This window comes from Octopus bimaculoides, chromosome 25, assembly GCF_001194135.2.
Source record: "Octopus bimaculoides isolate UCB-OBI-ISO-001 chromosome 25, ASM119413v2, whole genome shotgun sequence".
In the NCBI taxonomy this organism is placed as follows: domain Eukaryota; kingdom Metazoa; phylum Mollusca; class Cephalopoda; order Octopoda; family Octopodidae; genus Octopus; species Octopus bimaculoides.
Genome location: NC_069005.1, coordinates 23955424 through 23960567, shown reverse-complemented (window position 1 = coordinate 23960567; position 5144 = coordinate 23955424). Strand labels below are relative to the sequence as shown.

The window sequence follows — 5144 nt, the reverse complement described above, 5'->3', positions numbered from 1 at the left end:
AAGTATAGAAGTGTGGGTGGAAAATCACAAATGGAAGTATAGAAGTGTGAGTGGAAAATCACAAATGGAAGGATAGAAGTGTGGGTGGAAAATCACAAATGGAAGTATAGTGTGTGTGGAAAATCACAAATGGAAGTATAGAAGTGTGGGTGGAAAATCACAAATGGAAGTATAGAAGTGTGAGTGGAAAATCACAAATGGAAGTATAGAAGTGTGGGTGGAAAATCACAAATGGAAGTATAGAAGTGTAGGCGGAAAATCACAAATGGATGTGTGAGTCTAAAAACAAATGTGGAAATGTGCAAGTATGCAAATGTGGAAGTGTTGGTCTAAAAACTACAAAAGTGAAGGAGTTGGATGTTAAACCACAAATGTGGAAGTGCGGGCGAAAAATATAAATATATAAATGTGGATGTATTATACGAATGAACTGTTTTATTTATATGACTCAATCATAAAATAAAGGTCAACGTTCTGGGACCTTCTTGCAAGGCCCCAAAGATTGGTGGACGGAAATGAGGAAGAGAGGAAGGCAGAAAATTATCTTCAGACGAAAGACGTTACCTGAATGTTTGCAACAGAAAGGATTCCGCTGAAGGTGAAATAGTAGACGGTTTGCCCTGAGTGCTGCGCAGTGGGGCTGAATCCGTAATCACGCGATTTCAAAGCGAGCTTTTTAACCACAAATGTTGTATGAAGGGATAGATGCAAACACATTGTATATAAAATATTTTGTAGAAAATAGTAAAACGGATCAACCGGATTATTTTGAGCCCTGTGTTGGGATTTCATAAGCAACCGAGCACAATTTTTAACTACCCACAGTTACGCAATTAATTCATATTAAAGAGGACTTAGTAGATAGGATTGTTCAATTGGCATATACTACGCATTCTAAGAAACTACTTTCACTAATAAATTACAAAAAGGAGTGTATTATACGCAGATTAATCTGCATTTTGCACAAACTATGTAGCTAACCTTTAATTCAAGATGTTCTAGCCATGACACTCACATCTTATTTTCAGGCATAGTGCATCTAGGACTCCATTATGTAATGTGCGTTTCATTTTAAATTTTAATTTTTGTTTATTCATTGTTTTTGGGACATTAAAATGTGATTTGAGGGTAATGTCTAGCAGCTCAGACAACAAAATGAAGTGACTAGCTTTGTTTCCAGCACCTGTATTATACAGTGGTAGGTGGTATGTTCCCGTAAAGACGTGCTCGCAATATGGTTTCGATTCCTAGTTGAGTCACTTCACTGATTTCTCCTCTTTTAATAGCTGTCTCTGTGCCGTTCACACCTCTCATTTGTCATGTTCTTCTTTCACATTTCTTACTACGAAAAAAAAAAAAAGAACTAAAAACCTAATCATCATCAACAAGGTAGTAATCAACCAATCATTTAATTAATTAATTAATTAATTTTTCCAGCTTATCTTCTATTATGGTGCCAGTTTCATCTAAGAAGCTTTATAGGAAGGAACATTAAATCAATCCCAGTATTAGACAGATATTTTAATGGAAACCCTGCAGTTTCAGTTTTCTATTATAATTCCATTCACATCAAAGATGCTTTATAGAAATATTAGCTTCAAATTTTAGCACAAGGCCTGCAATTTCGCAGACGGTGTAAGTCGATTACTTATTTTATTGGCCCTGAAAGGATGAAAGGCAAAGTCGACCACAGCGGAATTTGAACTCAGAACGTAAAGACTAAAGAAATACTGTTAAGCATTTTGTTCGGTGTACCCAACAATTCTGCCAGCTCACCGCTTTATTAACTCTTGCATAATAACAGTAAATCGAGACTCAATTACTTGACTGCTACTTAATTTTATCGATACAAATAAAAGACAAAGCTGACCTCGGCTGAATTTAAACCACGAACAAAATATTGATTTCAAATTTTGGCAACAAAACCAGTAATTTCGGAGGAAGGTGGCAAGTCGATTACCCCAGTGTTCAATTGGTATCGATTTTATCGATCCTTAAAGTCTACCTCAGCAGAATTTGAACTCAGAACGTAGAGACAGACGAAAAGCCGTTAAGCATTTTGCCTGGCACGGCAACGTTTCTGTCAGCTCGCAGTTTTGCTATATAGAAATATTAAATCTGTATCAGTAATTTGAATAGCAGTTGATTTTATCGGCCCCCAGGAGAACGAAATGGAAAGTTAGTTTTCTATTATAACCCCATTCACATTTAGGATGTCTTATAAGAATACTTGCAGCTGTATCCGGTTTTGCCTGACTTTATAAATACCCCGAAATAATTACAATCATATGAATTCGCTTTATTTTAGATAAATTACTAACAATCTTCAGTTGATCCTGTAATGTTGATTCACTCAGAATGTTGCATACAAACTACCCAGAACATGACTCAACTTGAGCTTCATTAAAATAACGAAAAACATTGTGGTTAAGAAGCCCGCTTTGCAAACGTGTGGTTTCGGGTTTAGTCGCACTTCGCGTCACCTTGGGGGCAAGTGTCTTCTACTACTATAGCTCTGGGTCGACCAATGTCTATGAGGGAATTTTACAGACGGAAACTGTGTAGAAGCCCCGCGTATATATAAATATATGCGTGTCTGTCTGTGTCTGTCAATCCTTCGCCGCTCGACAACCGGTTTGTTTCGTAATTTAGTGGTTCGGCAAAAAAGACTGATAGAATAAGTACTAGACTTAAAACAGTCTTTAGTACAGGAGTCGATTTGTTCGACTGAAGCCCTTGAAGGTGATGTCCCTGCACGGTCACGGTTCAATGACTGAAACAAACAAAGTTATAAGAAAAAATATAAAACAAATATATAAACTAAAATAAAATTTTACTCTCACATTTTTCGTTTTCTCAGTAAACATTAAAAATGAATATTGTAATCCTTGGGGATGGTCATGTTTTGCCAATTAAACATATTTGGTCTTTATTCCAGCTTTATTATTACTATTTTAGTATCTTCGTCTAAGCTCTTTCGTCACACATCCTGTGACCTCATCAGCGACTTCTCTATCCCACGTGTCTCCTCTTGTTCTGCTTATTTCTTTGGTGAGGTCACAGGATGCATGACGAAAGAGCTTAGACGAAGACACTGAAATAACAATAAGAATAAAGCTGAAGTGAAGACCAAATATACAGTGTGTGTGTGTGTGTGTGTGTGTGTGTGTGTGTGTGTGTGTGTGTATGCGTGTTTAAATGGTAACAATATGACCTTCTCCAAAGATAAGAATATCTATTTCAACACACGATTTCACACCAGGAAACAAAATACATAAACGTAATTGAAAATTAAATTACTGGGCTAATTTATATAATGTCTTTAACTGAGTGGAGGCCCGCGGCTTAGTGGTTAGGCTGTTGAATTCACGACTGTAAGACTGTGGTTTCGATCCCTAGACCGGGAGATCTGTTATGTTCTTGAGCAAAACACTTCGCTTCACGTTGCTCCAGTCCACTCAGCTGTAAAAACGAGTTCAAATGCCACCGAGGTTGACTTTGCCTTTCATCCTATCGGGGTCGATAAATTAAGTACCAGTTACGCACTGGAGTCGATGTAATCGACTAGTCCCCCTCCCCCAAAATTTCAGGCCTTGTGCCTATAGTAGAAAGGATTTTGCCAGCTCGCCGCCTTTTATTCTCTCCTATATAATAACAATGAAATGGAGACCCAAGTACTTGACACGTGATTAATTTTATTGATATAGGAAGAACGAAAGACAAAGCTGACCTCAGCTGAATTTGAACTCATAAACTAGTATTAGAGGCACTTTGTTCTCCCATTCGATGCTCTAGCAATTTTATGGGTCCGTGCAAATTTTATTGATTTAGTGTTTGTGTTGATACACGACTATTATTTATTCAATAAGTTACTTTATATCCAGGAAGGCAGCTCAACAAAGGAGTTTCCAGATATGCTAGAAAATACAGTGAAGTTCTTGCCATATCACATCGGTAGCGTCGTGAACGAAGGCAGAACATATTACACAATGTAGTCCTAAATACACTGTCGGACAAAAATGCAAGGTGGTCTTCCGGCTAGAACACCTGCTCGATAAGGGTTAACCTGAACAACAACAATTACAATAACAACATTACCGCCCCTATGACCACCACCACCACCACCACCACTAATAACAACAATCATAACAACAATAACAACAACAACACACACGCACATATAAGCGGATATAGATAAAAACAAACTAAAGACTAATATTTGGTGCGTGATGGAATGGGGTATCAGCGAGATAATACTATAAGTCAGGTAGTACATTTATCAAGGTAAACGACAGGTGTAAGAGGTAGAGGTAAGAGGTGAGATGGCAGGCAAGGGAGCAGGCTTAGCACAATAAGTGCTCCTACATTTCACCTTCTTCTTCTTCTTCTTCTTCTTCTTCTTCTTCTTCTTCTTCTTCTTTCTACGACACAGATCGTACGCGAACATGCAGACACACGTGTATGGGTGTGGATGTGTGAGTGGGTGTGGATGATCTGGTGAACTCTTCACCTGATGACCGCAGTAGCGTTCGACATAAGTGACGAGGAAAAGTATTTCACCTTTAAATATGTCAATAGATTGTGCATCCCTTATTCAGTGTCCCCCTTCGTCTTTACTTTCAAAACTGGGATTTTAAGATATTATTAACATACAAACCTACATATATGCACTCATACAAACGCTCACGCATACATACATACATACATATATACACTCCAACCAATTCACCAATTCAACGACATATTTACAAACACCAGGAACTCTCTGAATAACTTAAATAAAACTCGAAGAAAAAATCATACAAACATATGGTATACATATATATACATATAGAATGGTGGCAACTGATGAAGGAAATGTTCTCTTTGTGGACTGTATGTTTTCTGTACTCTGTTTATGTTCTGTTTTTCATTTTGTCCACGTTTTTTGTAACGTCCTGTACCCAGATATGCATCTATATATACATGTAGATGTAGGTATGTACATACATGTACGTATATGTGCATATACTCACATATTATTTGTATTATTATATATATGTATGTACTTATATGCATAAGTGAAAGTGAGGGGTTTAGCGGTTAGGATATTCGACTCACGATTGTAAGGTCGTGAGTTCAATTCCCAGCAGCTCGTTGTGTCC

The 5144-nt window shown here is 37.5% G+C and overlaps 1 long non-coding RNA gene across 1 annotated transcript in view; it reads right to left on the bottom strand.

Moving 5' to 3' along the window:
• Positions 1–9: 9 nt before the first annotated feature.
• Positions 10–5144, bottom strand: part of LOC128250788 (uncharacterized) — a 17007-nt gene continuing 11872 nt past the window's right edge. The window contains exon 3 of the long non-coding RNA XR_008266770.1: positions 10–2773. This is a non-coding gene — a long non-coding RNA (uncharacterized LOC128250788). The remainder of the gene's footprint in view (positions 2774–5144) is intronic.